Genomic DNA, 17,563 nt, shown 5'->3' on the forward strand with positions numbered 1-17,563 from the left:
GGTAGTGGGGCTGGGAAGCCGAACCCCGGCCAGGTACCTCCAAAACCGGGGAGGAAGGACCTGGAAAGGTCCGTCCACCCAGGAAAGACGGTGGTAAGGGGTTACGGCAGGCTGAGAGCTCTCAGCCGCCCCAGACCAGGGAAATAGAGGGGGATGACGCCTCCTGAACCCTGGACAAGAATAAGAGGAAACCGAAGACGTCAAGGGCCGAAAAGAAGGCCCAGGCGAATGAGGGTAGCAGAAAGTCTAGTCATCAAAACGGTCGAGGCTAAGTACTCGGACGTCTTGAAGGCGATGAGGAGTGACGTCAAGCTCGGTGAACTCGGCGCCGACGTACGTCGAATAAGACGTACCCGGACGGGCGAGATGATCCTCGAGCTAAAGCGGGGCGTCTCGCAAAAGGGCGCCGCCTACAAGAAGTTGGCGGAGGAAGTCCTAGGCGAGACGGTCAAGGTGAGGGCACTCACGACGGAGGTGAATCTAAGGGTTAAAGACCTGGACGAGATCACCGAAGTCGAAGAGCTCGTCACGGCACTGCGGCGACAGTGTGAAGTGGAGGCGTCCACCGCAGCCGTTCGGCTACGGAAAGGTCCAGCAGGGACACAGGTAGCATTGGTTCGGCTACCTGCAGCTGACGCTTCCAAGGTAGTCAAGTTAGGGAGCGTCAAGGTGGGGTGGTCGGTATGCCCTGTGGGCATATACGAGCAACCCGAAGTTTGCTTCAAGTGCCTGGAACCGGGGCACAAGCAATGGGACTGCAAAGGCCCTGACAGAAGCAAGCTCTGTCGACGCTGCGGATTGGAGGGACATAAGGCACAATGCTGCACGAACCCTCCCAACTGTTTGATCTGTTCCAGCAAAGCTGCGATCATCAAGCACCCCATGGGGGGTTCGAAGTGCCCGGCGTTTAAGCGTGCTGCAAAATCACAGTGCAGGTAACGAGGCTAAACCTGAACCACTGTGATGCAGCCCAGCAACTGCTGTGTCAAACAGTTGCTGAATGGGGGACGGATATCGCCATTATAGCAGATCCTTACCGGGTACCCGCCAGGAACGGCTGCTTTGAAATCATTGAACAGATGATGAGTCTGCAAGTTGTACTTCCAAAACATATCAAGGATCATCCGCAAGCCAAACATCTGATCCGTCGTTAATCGGTCCTCGCGAAAATCTGCCTGGTATTCGCCCACGAAGGACTCCTCAAGCGGTCTTAGTCTGTTAAACAGGATACGCGACAGGATTTTGTACGCCGAGTTCAGAAGGATGATCTCTGTGTAATTGACAAACTCTAGTCTGTGGCCTGTGGCATATTAGGCCATCCAACCAGCCGGCAGGCCGTTCTTCATCCTCCCATATTTTCTACATAATGTGGTGGATTGATTGATGCAACTGCTCATTTCCGTGTTTAAAAATCTTGTCCTTCCCAGCAGCTTTACTGTTTTTCAGCTCGTTTAGAGCCTTCTTTACCTCGTGCAGCGTTGGTGGTTCCACAGCCTGACCGTCGCCGACTATGTCTATCCTGCCCCTTATACACTTTCATTTTCGCCGTTCAACAAATCTTCGAAAGGCTTCTTCCACCTGGCTGTCACCATAGTCTTGTCTGTCAGGAAATTCCCCTCTCGGTCATTGCACACACGCAGTCTTATGCTACACGCCAGTGACAGTTGCGTAGAACCTCCGGATATCATTTCTATCCATGTTCTCCTGTGGTTTGCAAAAATACATTGCGCGTCTGAAAGATCGTTAAAAAAATGGTTTGTTGTTTGTAAAACTACAACGTGCGTATGGAAGACTACTGGAAAAAACGTTTACGATCTAGAGAATCTCAAAGTAAGTCTTGCGAGCATTGATTTTGGCTAAATGAAAATTAGTGTGAAATGTATTCTCTTTGCAGCATTAGCGTACATCAGACCACCAGTTGAGATAGATATACAACAAAAATTGAGAGAAATGAAGAATTATCGTACCTATCCTGCATAGTTGTTCACTGACTAGTAGTAGTAGTCATACGTGGATTAGCTGTTGGGTTAGATAATATATCTTTAAAATTGCAAAATTATAAATGTTTCCGGTTTTACAGCGCCATTCAAAACTTTGAATCTATTATGCGTAGCATCCCCAGTTTACTTTAGAGTTATCGGCTTGCAGTTCTAGTTTACAAAAGTCCTCCAATTATGTAGAGAACTACCGGTCTAATAAGCGTTTTGTAGATAATCAGTTTGGTATGGCGGCGAACTCTATTCGATCGAAGCGTTTTGCGGAATCCAAAGTACATACGATTTCCTGCCTTGATGCGTCTCCGAATTCTTCTGCTGGTATAGTTATCGGAGGTCGACAGTGCGCGTTTTGCGCTTCGGACCTGGTAGTTATATACCACAAAACACGATTTAATAAAATATGATTTGCTAAATACAATATGTATACTAAAATCATGAGTTTTAATGAAAAAATATAAGATCTGAGTGACAAGTGTACAATCCATAGACCTACTTCCGAATAAACTAAAATCATTTCAACTAAAGGTATATTGAAATAACAGACAAAAATAATCGAAATGTATGCCTGGTCATGCATCATTTGTTAAATAAAGGTTCTTCTTTTTCTGTCGATCAATCAAAAGATATTTCATTCCTGAAATAAATTAATACCCGTCTTCTTTGATTACATTTCTTTCTTGCAGAGCCAGTACTTTGACTGTGACGATTTTGATTCGTACTCGGAATATTCGGATAAATCATTCGACACGGAAGACAATTTCGTCGTCAATCAATCGTCCTATTACTGCTCCAGCGGAACCATCCACAGTCAGCGGAACGATATAACAGACGTCTGTCATCATGTAGACGACAGTCAGGACCAAGACGTCGTCGTTATTGGCGCCGCCGGGAATCCCGATGTCTGCGGTAACGAACCCTCCAGCCGCAGCGCTACGCCCAACGGCGATGCCAATCAGCAGCCCAACCATCTCCGGGGAGTAAACGTCGCCGGCGTGCGTTATGACGATGAAAATGCGGATGACAATGGTAACAATAAAAATGATCAATATTTACTGCACGACACGTCCCACGAGCTGCCACATCCGGTAGATGCCCGTCGAAATCCCACTGCTGTTGGCGGAATCTGATGTAGGGAGAATCGTGGCAGTGATATCGGACCGAAGCAACAGATAAAGCCGCCATCGCTGGGGGATGATGGCTTCTCATCCAGTTCCGTTGTTGGAGGTCATGCCTCGGCTGGGAAAATTAACGAATCGGAAACGAATGGCAATTTGATAGCATGAAAAAGGTGGGTAATTACATCATCACCAGCCGTGATTCGCTTGTCAGATGTCGATTGATATTATGACTGTTAACTTCTGCAAATTGGAATCTCGTCGATGGACGTCTATTTTGCATAGCTCATGCCCAATTAATATGTGAAATTAATTATTGAGTTTCAATTTCGAAAAATGAGCTTGATCGTTAAAAACTCGTTAAATGAGCTGACTCATTGTATGTATGAAACGTATTTAATATTTCCCCATAGTAAAAATATCAGCATGCATTGATACAAAAGAAATCAACTAGGGTAACCGTACACTTAGTGGAGGTAGCACCAATAGTAGAGGTAGTTGGGTTTTAATAAGTTTTTCCATAATTATGATGGTTCCAGTTGCCTGCTATAAATATGCTGTTAAATCAGTATTATTAAAATTGGACCAGCTGTACCAATAATGGCGAGTCTCATAAGAAATCAATGGATTGAATCACTATGTGAACCAAAATTATTTTTTATCACCACTAATAAAAGGAACTGTGTACCCATTAGTGGTGCAAGCAATTTTTGGTAGTTGTTTATGTTAAATAGCAATAGCGCCTAATTATCGATTTTTTAAATAATATTTTTCTTTTTTTGATCTACTAATACCTCCAGTATTGGTAACAGTACCCATGAAAAAAGGATAGCTATTTTTTTCTAATTTTTTAGTGTTTCTATGGCGATAGTATCAGACATTTGACGAGAGACTGCTAAAATTCTAATCAAATCTAGATCAATCGACAACAGAACTTATTGACAGACGATGAAGATTCGTCCAAAAACTGCAACCATTTTTTTTAACAGAGTGGGTGGTAAGACATTTGTGACAGTCTGTGAAAGGGAAGGGACAACAAAAAACCAAAGCCACATGTGCTGGTACGTATGTATTTATTAGATAGCAAAGGAAAGAAATATAAATGGATTATTCGACGATAAAGCTGAGATAACGGAATTCAGAAGAATAAACGATGATACTCAATGACACCACGTGTGCCGAACAGGAATCGCAACATCAGCAACTACCTGAGCCACCAACACCTGGGCAGCAGTCCCATGGAAGCATCCGGCTCATAAATATTGATAGACACGCCAATAGCTGCTAGTGCTGACTTGAAAAGTGCTGTTACCTTACTTCGGTAGTTTGCGACAGCACCACTTACCTAAAGAGGATGCGAATGTAGACCTTGCCTTAAGGCGAAAATCCAAACGAATCCGTAAAATGCGATGCTCATGTGATGGCACGTCGTCGACTCGACTATGTTATCGCAACAACGTTCCGGTATGTTGTGCAGTTCTTTGAGATCGAAACGTCTTTTCCATCTCGTGCTGTAGTCTAAATTATGCCAAGTGGAAAAGTTTTCCCCATCCCATCGGGGAAAGCCGTTGTTTCGCAATTTGTATGCGCTACCATGACTCGCGCTTTTCCATTTTTGCATAAATCATAATCATGTCCGCTTTTGTTCATAAGTAGTTATACCTCCGACGTTGATCCGTTTCTACGCTGTGCTGATTTGACGGCACGCGGGGGATGAAACGGTCTAACTTTTCTTTTCGATTTATTGACTCGACAGACGCCGAAGAAGCTCGTGCTGAGTCGAACTTTTATTCGAAGATGATTATAGGATGGTGATTACCTTATGATTGATGCTACCCATCAGCATTGTCTGCAGGTATTTTTATAATGGTGGAAAATCTGAGTAAAATTGTTTCTATTTTTTCTGCTCTGAGGGTGGTGCGTACACTTGTAGGATTTTAGAATACTGAAAACAAAAAAAAAATGTTCTGAGGCAAACTCTAACCAACATGGTAAGGTAAACATGACATGAAAATCAATCACCCGAATCTGAAATGATATCAATTTAATTGTTCAATTAGGTTATAGTCTCAAAATAAGATGTAGTTTGGCGAAATTTGGCGCATACGTCACATTATTTTTCAGTTTACAGAATATCAGGCAGGAATTGAATCTTCCCGTATCAAAATGTCTAGTTCAGCAAATATTGAACAGTGATAAGCACACAAAATATGGTAAAAGTGTCCACGTTCCTCGCCTGTGGCCTCGGCATAAAACGACAAGACTAGAATTCGCTGAAAAATATCAGTTATGATTTGGGAGAAAGAATGGCGATGAAAAAAAATTAATGCAGATGGACCTGATGAATCATCAAGTTGTTAATTCAAACAATGTTTAACAAGAGTATCAACGAAACAAAATTCCACCGCTGGTGGTGAAGAACGTTTTCCTCGATCTGATGAATGAGAATCTGAAGAAAACCAACATCACCATTCGGCACTCAGTTCTAACTTACACAAATTGACAACAAATTTCTGTTTTCACTCATAAAAGCACAAAGGCAAAACAATTCAAAGCCATAATTCGCGGCCTTCCAGTATGAGATTAATTTTAATTGTTGCTTTCGACTGTGATTGGTTATTGACGACAGTATTTTTTTTCTGCTCTTTCAGTCTTTACGATAAGCTAAAACGGGTTTTGCGTCAACTAACCAACGTTTCGGTGTTTATTACACCTATCCCTGAAGAAGGTGTAATAAACATCGAAACGTTGGATAGTTGACTCAAAACCCGTTTAAGCCTATCATAAAGACTGAAAAAGCCGAAAAAATACCATCGTCAGTAATAGATTAAAATTATGGGAACAGGTGGTAAAATGAACACGTTAAGGACTTACATTGAATTCAATCATAAATCGAGAATAATTGGCTAATTTTACCACTTAGTCAAACAATTGAACTCATATTCTTATTGCACTGAACAATCAGTTAATCAATTAAGATTACGAGAGCGTTTTGAAAACCTGGTATATCTTTTGAAAGGCTTTTAATTTTCAAAATAATATAAAGAAGAAAAAGTTTTGGAATATCATTTATTTTGAAATAAATTTAGATATAATTTTATATGGTTTGTGTTTTGAACTTCCGCTTTACATTTGCACAATTTTTATCATAAATCTGTGTAAGTTTGATACAAGTGTTCATTTTTCCTGCATACATGCCATGTATGTTTCCTCCCGATCACCTGACGCAACAGCAAATTTGTTTGCCAGCTTCTTCCGCTCAGTACATGACGACAATCCTCCTCCTCCAGAGGCTCAAAGCTACATCGAAAGTCTTCCGTCGTATTCCGTCCGGCTTCCTCAAGTCACTTTTAGCAATGCAGATATTTTTAAGCTCTCAGCTCGTTTGACACATCAAAAGGACCGGGACCCGACCACTTACCGCCCACCTTCATCAAACAATGTGCTTCATCGCTGGCAATGCCCATTGCTTCAATTTTCAATCGATCTATAAGCGATAGTGTTTTCCCGGAAGCTTGGAAGCTTGCTTCGATCGTTCCCGTGTACAAATCCGGTAACATATGTACATAGTGTTGAGAACTACCGTCCGATATCAATCTTGAACTGTTTCGTCAAAGTTTTTGAGAGTCTTTTGCACGAAGTGTTATACCCAGCAGTACAGTCTATCATCTCCGAGTATCAACATGGGTTCATGAAAAAGCGATCAACGACATCCAACCCAATGGCATTCACTGTATGAGTTGCTTTACGAATTGGAGAACCGTAGCCAGGTCGACGCTATTTATTTTGACTTTTTAAAGGCATTTGACAAGGTGCCACATCCCGAGTAGACGAAAATAGCTCAATAATATCAAATGTTGATAAGATAGCAAAATGAGATATGGACATGATTGACATAAGAGATAAAAGATCAGATGAAAATATCAATATTTTGCACTAAAATATCATGAAGATATCAAGTTATGCTATTTGTAAGCATATGCGGTATTTCGAAAAATTTCGTTTCAGGTGGTTCGAAACGAAATTCCGCGGAATTTCGCGGAATTTGAGCATGGCGAAATCAGATTTCCTGATTTCGTTTCGTTTCGTAAAATTACAAAAATTTCGCTACAAAAATTTAGCCTTTAACGAAATTTAACGGAATTCCGCGGAATTTCGAAACAAATTTAAACTTGAGCCATATTGTCTCGGTCGGTCGTATATTATCAAACATTTTGGCTGCGCCGCAGAACAAAATCATAAAGCTGTTTTCAAAACTTAATGTTATACACATTTTTCTATTAACTTACTTTCTTATGGATCCTGTACACCTTCGGTGGTGCAAAGGGCCGACCTAAAAGATCTCTATCCTGAGCGTTGCCCGGCTATCTCTTTAAGCTGTTGCCAGGTTAGATTTCGGTCGACTTATTTTATTTCTTTATTCAGGCTTCACTGCCATGAGCCTCTTTTCTATTAACGCTTACTTCATAATTCAATTCTTAGTCGACAAATACGTATTTCGTTTTCTATAAAACGTCTTCAGTGTTTTGGTAGAAATGTCCAACAGAAAACGAAAAATATCCTTTACTATTCTATCCTATTTTTTTCAGAAGTGATCCGATTTATAGGTCAGGCTCAGAGTGTAAATGTATTTAGATATTAATCAGATCAGTACCACCACAGAGAACAGACATGGAGGCTCGAACAAAATTTCTTGCAAAACATGTGAAAACAAACACACCGAACCTCAACGCCACCGACGTCGACATTGCAACTCACAATCTCATTTTGACAACACGATGGCGCTGGTATGCTCTTGCATGCATAACGACACTAGCGCACAGTGGCATTTTTTTTGACGCTAGCGCTAATTATGTACGGGATAACGTCGACATTCCAAAGTTATTCAAAATGAACAGTAAAAAATTATCACAACATAGCGAGTTCAGCTTCAACGTCTGTTCTCTGTGGTACCACTAGGGCTCTTGTGAAGTATTTTTAGAGCGCCTCTTTCTTATTAAAGGCCGTCTTCTTTACCTCTTAGGCCTAAAACCAGGTTTAAACGCATGACTAAGCACCGCTTAAGAGTTAGGAAGGCCCTAAGGAAAACATTATTAAACTAAGCACATTGATTTTGCGTTGAATTGATTTAAAACACGGTTTTCGTCTTCGAGTTTTCAAAATAATTTCGTTTACAATACATATTTAGTCGCTTATTAAGGTGGCTTTACATGAATTACCTTTTCAACAAACCAACGATTCCTTTCTCGTGACGCTCACGGAGATGCAGAGCATTCTCTTATAATAATTAGTGTCAAACTAATTTTCCCTCCAATACCTTTTCCGAACTAAATCTATCACATGTTGTACATATGCATAATCAAGTCTCAGACATAGTAATTAATTTCCACTCCGGGTGGCTTAATACCCGACATATAGGCAATTAACTTTGAATGTACTAATTTTCCGCTCCTAATCCTAAAGTGACTTCAAGGGCGTGACCGGTTCATACAGCTGTTTCTTGCACTCAATAGGAGATCGTCAGTTGCATTCTAGCAAAAAATCCGCTTGAGGCCCTTCCTAAATATTTCAACAACAGCCACTACACCTGATGGTATAATTGCAATATTTCCATTATCAGGCGACAGGTGGTGTTGCTGCGTGTTTGCATCAATGTGATATTGCATATACACTAGTGACATCTGCTGTTAGATATCGTAAGCTTTCAATGTTCCTTCTACACACACGAGGTGGAGAACAGTCTTGAAGAAATTGAAAGTATACATCTAAAATTTAGTATGGAAGTACAATGAAATCTCTTTTATTGTTTAGAACTGTGAAACAAGTCGTGGGAACAAAAAATCTAAAAATTATTTGTTGCTTTTTGACCTAGGTTTCATATTGATGCGACGGGTAGTTAATGAGAACGGATGATTTGTCCATACAAGGAAATTCATTTTACCACAGAGAACAGACGTTGAAGCTGAACTCGCTATGTTGTGATAATTTTTTACTGTTCATTTTGAATAACTTTGGAATGTCGACGTTATCCCGTACATAATTAGCGCTAGCGTCAAAAAAAAATGCCACTGTGCGCTAGTGTCGTTATGCATGCAAGAGCATACCAGCGCCATCGTGTTGTCAAAATGAGATTGTGAGTTGCAATGTCGACGTCGGTGGCGTTGAGGTTCGGTGTGTTTGTTTTCACATGTTTTGCAAGAAATTTTGTTCGAGCCTCCATGTCTGTTCTCTGTGATTTTACTTCAAATGTTGTGGCGCCATCTCGTTCAAACAGCACCTTCGTCTTTGCCTTATTGAAGTCGGTTGAGGATGAAAATTTGAGAACAAGTTTTGCATGCCTCTTATACACAAACACGTATCGAACGACAAACAGACAATAGCTTGGTTCATCGAGTTGATTGTATATAAGACTATGTTGAATTTCGAAGGAAATGATATATCCTATTGTTACAAGTTTTTGTATGAGACAGGAAAAATTATTTCTTCATACCGGACAAACTGCTGCCGTAAAAATTTTGCAGTTACATTTCTGAAATACATATATTTGTGCATTTTGGAAAGGCGCAGAGGATTCGTCTAGCGAGCAAATGTAGGCTATTAACGATTCTCTATCTGCGTAAACGACTGGCAGATGTTGATAAAATGAGTATCCCTTTAGATAAAAAAATAAAATCTATACATACATTCATTTTCTGGTTTTGAGTAAGCTCAATACTATAAGACCACGCTGATAAGTGAATATGAAGTATGCTTCAGCATAATCACATAATTTTTAAGTGAAATAAGGTGTTTAATAAAAATTGTATCAGAATATCAAAAAATCGCAGAATTTCTATATTTTCATATACCTACTTATATAAAGCTGAACTGACATAAAATTTATTAGATTCGGGTACACACACTCCACGATGAATTCCTTTGAAAGCGACACAGCTGGCGTATTGCCTTTTTACCAATGTACATATATCAACGGGAAAGCGGCGATTTATCACAGACTGCTTCTTCTGTTACTATAACTCCTTTGGTCGCAAAGCAGTTATTTGACCTTTAAAAATGAAATCAGAATTGCGTACATAATGTAAAATCAATTCAATAAAAATTCCGCGGAAAAAAATAAATTTCGTTTCGTTTCGTAAAATTCCGAATTAAATGGACCTTGATTTCGTATCGTTTCGAACTCTCGGAAGTAAATCTATATTTCGTTTCGTCTCGTTTCGAATGAAGATAGACATCTTAAATATCGTTTCGTTTCGTTTCGTTAGCAAAAAGATTCTTATCGCATACCCCTAGCTATTTGTAATAAGTGATCAATATCATGTGCCATTAGTTTGTTCTTATCCATAGCATATCATGATATTAAAATGATATGTCGGTGCAAATTTTTGATATTGTTGCCTGTTCTTTTATCTCTTATACCAATCAAGTTCATATCATGTTTTGTTACTCTGTTCATGGCTTCTGCCCGGGATTCACTAGCGATACAAAAACTTGACCGACTTGGCTTACCTACGACATGGTGATCGGGGGATCGCTCTTCCCTCATCGACCGGTTCACAAGGTCACGTGGGTCTCCCGTGACGGCTTTACAGAAAATCGAATCGACCACATCTGAAAAAGTCGAAAATGGCAACGGAGCCTTCTTGATGTACGGAATAAACGTAGTGCCGATATCGCGTCTGATCATCACCTCCTTATCGGCGAAATACGCCTGCGCAATGCGCGAATTCGCCGGCAAGAGGAAAGAGTTGGACGACGATTCAACACACGCCGCCTGGAAGATGCCACGGTGAAACGGTCATTCGTTGAAGAGCTGGAGACGCGTGCTGCAGATATTTTGTGGCAGCGTGGAAGACCAATGGACCGCCTTCAAGAATGCCTTCATCGCCACCGGCGAGAACAATCTGGGCGAACTGCGCACCCAGAGAAAACAATGGATCACCGATGAGACCTGGATGAAGATAGAGGAGCGAAGAGAAGCCAAAGCCGCGATAGAGCGATCGAAAACCAGAGGAGCCAAAGTCTCGATACCGATACGCGGTTCTTGAGAAGCAAACGCTCATGTCGACGGGACAAGCGAGCGTGGGCAGACTCTCTGGCATACGAAGGACTCTCTACGATATCTCACGACGCTTAAGCGGGGCGAAGATAAATGCAACGATGCCTGTGAAAGACGCGAATGATCAGTTATTGACCGACCCAACTGACCAGCTGAAACGCTAGTTCGAGCACTTCGAACAATTTTTTCAAGTGCCAGCCAGGCCATCACCACCTCGGCATGATCTGCCTAGGATCCGACGTATAACACGCGTCAATACCGAAGCTCCATCACTGCTAGTGATTCAAACAGCCATCCATAGCATGAAATCGAATGGAGCTGGAGCTCTACTAGGGATCCTATGTAGAATCTCTGCTACCTAAGACGCTTCGTTACCATGAATTAAACGATAAACATAAAAACTAGAATATTGAAAACCATATTGAATGCAGCTTGACCATCCTTTCAGTCCCTTGGTGCTACACGAGGATCAGCCTTCGCTTCGGCCCATTTTATGCAAAACTGCATTTTTGTATAGAAATTGGGAGTTAGATGATATCTCACTTTTGCGTGTTTTGTTTTGTGAATATTCCGCAAAATTAGATTTCAAACAAAATCAACCTAAATACCGTATACCCTTTTACCGCAGGCAATGAGTGTCTATTTCTTCACCACGATTCCGTCATCAAACGGTACGATAACATTGATTCCGAAACCAAAATGGTAAATAAGCAATCCACAAACAACGACGGCAGTTTGTTTGCTTTGTTTCATCGCCACAGGCTTTTCCTTCTGGATGGGGCACTTTTCCGACGGAAGACTTTTCTTTTGTTTCATTACTGTTCGAATGTCTTACGTTTGTAACCGTCACCACTCATCGTTTGGCGGATGGATGACATCCTGGAGGGGGTGGATGAAAGAGAATAACAATAACAATCAACAGTGCCAGCAGCAGACGGGCGAACAAGCAAACTGTTCCAAGGTGGGAAATTCACAGATTGATGGAAACTTTCTGCCGGAGGGAAGAAATTCCTGCGATAGGAAATTAGGATGGTGTCGTCTTTCTGAGATCTACCAACATTTACAATTAATTAATGGATTTGTTTGCTGAGGAGTTGCGACTACTTGACTATGTCTTTGCTGTGATTGGATTCTATGGGAGGAATCACCGAGTGATATTTTGAACTACCGTGGATTCAAATTAAATTAGATGCAAGAAACGCTGTGATAAAATTTCATCTACGGGCATTCGACATGCACGTCATACTTTGGTACCATTCAATAGACAGCTTTTTCGAGAAAAAAAAACGCATTTCACGCCAAATCATATTCGGAGCTGGCAGCACTTATAAGATATCAATGAAACTTTCTGGATAAGTAGGTTTTGTCACAAAAAGCCACTTCGTATACTTAGTTTTTCAAAAATTAATCTGGACTATGGAAAAAGACCCAACATTTTTTACACTTTTTTTTCGAATGGATATAGCTGAAAAATGACAAGTCCTGCAAAAAGTATTGTATGGGTGACTATAAATTAAAATAAATTAAAAAAATCCGAATTAAGAGAGAGAAAATCGATTTAAAACATGAGCGATTCCAAGCTGCATCAAAATTTAACAAAATTTTTAATTCATGATTTTCTATTGAGTTGAAACTTTGCACAGATTTTCAATTTCATATAAATCGTCATTTTTCGATATCAATTTTTTTATTGAGTCACGACTAACTTTTCAACGTGTATGTGAAAATGGTTCAAAAATATTCAAAGAGCTGCACAGCAAAAACGGAATGTTCGATTGTTATGATTTTTTCAGCAAAGTTAGACAACTAAATGGTGATTCTTAAAAAAATGTACATCGTAAAAAAAATTGTTTTTCCTCTGAAAAATATCATTTTTTTCACAAAAACCCAAATATCTCAAAACCCTATCTTTTTACGAACGTATTTGTTTTAGGGAAAACGGTCCATTATATTAGCTATCTACCATAAAAATTTGGTGATGGTAAACTAATAAACAAAAAAGTTATGACATTTCAAACATTTCACAATTTTCACACATAGTAAACCGTGTATTTTTTTCAAGAATCGCAGTTTGATGCTTATTTTATTGTTAAGGGCCTTCCGTGAGTCAAAAAAGTTGTTTTTATGATATTCCATATTTATGTATTCATTGATGTAATGAATATTATATGTATAAATATTATACCTATGTATAAATAAATAAAAATGAATTAACAGATCACAAAAGTAATCTTAGATTTGACATTTAATATCAGCATCAGAATATTTTTTTGTAGGGAATGATCGATGAGTCTCTCTACTCGATCTATCATATTATCCTAATTATTAAATTAAATGTGGCAGTTACACAATGTTGTTATAGAAACTTTAAGAGTTTTGGGTTTGAATTTCGGTATGGGTTATGATATCATGAAAACAGTTTATTAATACTTATTTTTTATTTATTTTTATTCAAATTTTTTACAATATCGAACACTTTTGAATTATTATCAGAACAGTTTGAGTATAGTTTTGCTTTAATTTTATTTTCCGACAATGGAATGAAACAGTAATTCAGAATAACAGTAATTTCAGAAAAATCACAAATGACTAAAAATTCACCATTTTGTAATGTATTTTTCGTATTTTTTAAAAAGCTGGATTGTTCTGTTTTAATGAAATCGTGAGGGATTAAACTTTCTAATTTCAAGCAAAAATATGACACAAACTCATCTACAGGTTTTACAATATTTTCTAGGTCACACCTATCCGTGGTCACCCATTGCTCAAATGATAACTGATCAATATATTTTTCTTCAAACTCAGCGAATAAAGTATTTTCCAATGATGAAGAACCTGGACAATCCGAGCAAGATCGTAGATAGCAATTTGATGTTGTATTTTCACACAAAAGACTACCAGTTAACTTTTTAATATCCTTTGTTAAATTGATTATTTTCAAATTATGTAAAATAAGATTAAGGCCCAAATTACCGTAATCCAGTCATTGACAAGAAAACAGCCACGTGCTTGTACCACCCCCAGGCAGAAATCCGCTCACTGAGGAGAAAATGCATTCCCCAGCTGAATCGGGGAAGCACTCTTTTTCTGAAACTACATCAACATATAGTGGTGACTTCAATACATCTGTGGGATGCTTCATTTGGATGAATTTCGTAATATTATTTGAAAAAACTGCCTTTTGCAGAAAATATTGCAAAGTTGAAAAAATATTTTTCCAGGAGGGGAAACCGTCGATTTACTCTCACGCTCTCTCATACTTTGCAGATACTCGAAAATCATCGTTCAGTGTTGCGTGTTGATTTGTTCTATATGTTATGCTTGTTTTCTCGAATATGTACGTAAACATCAAGCAATAATCTATAGATGCTTTTCATGGTATATATTGACACTAAATATTAGATGTGAGCTAGAACTGTAAAAACGCAAGCATTCATAAGCAACGCAGATTATTTATTTTTTCATAATTCAAGTGTTGATAATGTAATGTAATGCTAAAATAATTATGTAATGCTAAAACGGCATCACTTTTCATGTACACAGAGAGAAGCCCGATCATATGGTCATGTAAACATAATTTTACATTCATGTAAAATGCATGTAGGAAATTGTGTAATTAGGAGAAGGATACACAACAAATCAATCTCAGATGCATGTTTGAGGTTGTTTATGTTTATCACTATAATCTGTGCGCTGTACAGGTATTGAAAAGGACGTTAATATTTTGTGGAAATATATAGAGTGTGATACCTTATGAAATGTTTGTGTACTTTGTACTAAATCAGATCTGAGCGAAAGAGTAGGCTCTCCGCAAAAAAAAAGAAGCGAGCAGCAAGAAAAAGAAGTCGATTTGATGTATGACATTTGAACCTTAATATTCTCATGGGTTGTGCACACACTACTTTAATATTATCGTGAATTTCCTTGAAACGTGTGTACGCTTCTTTCAAAGTCGTCATCATTAATCGTTTTTGAATTGCTTGACGCTTTCCATCTTTTTTTACTGATACATAATCTTTTTGACCAGGCATAGCTCGACTTACTTCATCATCTTCAAAATATTGAATTACTATTTCTTTTGTCTCATCTGTTAATGCAGTACTAGACCTAGTATTTTTGGTTGAAAGACAGTTATTCTTCAATTGTTTTGCCTCTTTTACTGTATTTCTATTGATTTTGGTTTGTGGCTGCATTCGAGAACCTTTCCTTCATATTTATAATTACCTCATCGTAGTCTGTATTTTCCACATCATCAGGTCCTAATTTGAAGAGGTTTCTTCGTACAGCCTCGTTTATTTCACGGTATTTTTTCTCCGGGTATTAAACGTAGTCCATCTTACTCCATTTAATCGGAGTCACTTTTATCCCAGCTATGCCCTCGTTAAAGCGTTCGATGTTGACCTTTTGGATACACTCATCTTCCGATTGATTTGTTGAAACAGATTTCGCTGATGGTACGGTGGCAAGGCTCTCAGCACTTGATACTTCTGGTAATTCCTCAGTTGTTGTCGGTACATCTGGCAATTTCTCAGTTGTTGACGTTTTCGAACTTCCTGCGCTCTGCTCAACCAATGATATACAGATTGCTCTTTTGTCAACGTTTAGACGACAGGACGTGCAAATGCTTAAATTTGTATTCAATGTGGACATTGGAGCATAACCAGTCGCTTTCGGTTTATCTATGGTGCTTTCGGTGAGATTTCGTAACTCTTTTGAACACTTTTTTACATCAAACGGCCTACAACAGTTGAGAAAGCGGCTACTTATGTTGTTCGTTATATTCCAATAAACAAAATCACTTTTAAGTTTTTACTGACTAGTTTGGTGTCGGAATAACTTACACGAAATAACTCACAAGGAAAAAAAATTTTTTTTTACTAAATGTGAAAATTGTGAAATGTTTGAAATATCATAACTTTTTTGTTTATTAGTTTACCATCACCAAATTTTTATGGTAAATAGCTAATATAATGCACCGTTTTCCGTTTACGTTCGTAAAAAGATAGGGTTTTGAGATATTTGAGTTTTTGTGACAAAAATGGTATTTTAAAAGATAAAAAAAAATTTTGTTTACTGTGCACATTTCTTAAAGAACTATCATTTAGTTGTCTAACTTTGCTGAAAAAATCATAACAATCGAACATTTCGTTTTTGCTGTGCAGCTTTTCAAATATTTTTGAACCATTTTCACATACACCCTTTTGAAAAGTTAGCCGTGACTCAATATGAAGATTTGATATCGAAAAATGACGATTTAGATGAAATTGAAAAACTGTGCAAAGTTTCAGATATTTTCGAAATTGTCGCTCAGGATCGACTAGCATGCCTCCGTGGAATGCCTCAAATAAAAAATCGAATTGCAAAAAAAACAATCTATTTGATTTGGATGAAATTTTGTTGCTAGACAGGAAATTTTGTTTCCCACCATGCAATGTAATGCTGTGCACTTTTAAGGAAAACATTTTTTCTACCTAAACCTTTTTTTTTGTCCAAATCAAAACATTTTTTCAGTGGACAAGCTCGGTGGTCTAGTGGCTACCGCTTCTGCCTTATAAGCAGGAGGTCGTGGGTTCAATTCCAGGCTCGTCCCTTTCCTACTTTGTATTTCTATCTTAGTTCTTTCTGTGTTCCACGTTATACCAAAACGATTCCTACTGTTATAACCTTCCACACAATCCCAAAACCTCCCGTGGCACCTATGAGAGGTCGTAGAGTTCTCTGCATCTTTCTTAAGTAGGTGTCAAACAAACCATCCTTCCCCTTCCTCAGCATTCGCAAGGACGTGGCCAGGACAGATCTCGACTATTGGAGAGTACATTGCTTCCATCTAAGAGTTAGTGATTAGTCCCAAATCAATATCTGTGGTAACGGATGAAAGTGATGCTACTCTCACACAATAATCTTGGCTTGTACCACCTACGAATTTGTGCGAACTGCTTAATGCTAATGCTAATGCTAAAATCAAAACATTTTTTCAGTGTCTTTTCATACGAAATTAAGCATTTATAAGTTTATTGTCTTTCATATAGTAAAGTTGAGCAGTGTTTCGAACAAAAAATAATAATTTTCAGAAAAGAAACACAATTTGCATAATTTTTGCCTTCGGAAAAAAATAACCCTCACGTTTTCAATGCTTTATTTAGGTGATTTCCATTTTAATATTAAGTTCATCACTGCGCAAGGATTGCTGTTCTGTATAAGTTCGTCAATTTCATCGACTATTGTTGATTGTCCTTTTGTGACACAATTCTTGAACTCTAATCATTGACATTTTCGTGGATTTAACATTTACAAACATTATGTATTATATTGGGTCGCTTTTTACGCGGGTAGTTTTATACGCGGATTCTGGTATTTACGTGTTTTTCACGCGGTTTTACCAAATGGACAACTCG

General features: G+C 38.7%; 1 protein-coding gene across 1 annotated transcript in view; it reads left to right on the forward strand.

Moving 5' to 3' along the window:
- LOC134211490 (uncharacterized) overlaps positions 1-17,563 on the forward strand; it is a 709,859-nt gene that overhangs the window by 513,376 nt on the left and 178,920 nt on the right. Inside the window, exon 7 of the transcript XR_009979029.1 lies at positions 2,681-3,285. The gene's annotated coding sequence lies outside the window, so the exon portion shown is untranslated. The remainder of the gene's footprint in view (positions 1-2,680; positions 3,286-17,563) is intronic.

This window comes from Armigeres subalbatus, chromosome 2 (assembly GCF_024139115.2).
Source record: "Armigeres subalbatus isolate Guangzhou_Male chromosome 2, GZ_Asu_2, whole genome shotgun sequence".
In the NCBI taxonomy this organism is placed as follows: domain Eukaryota; kingdom Metazoa; phylum Arthropoda; class Insecta; order Diptera; family Culicidae; genus Armigeres; species Armigeres subalbatus.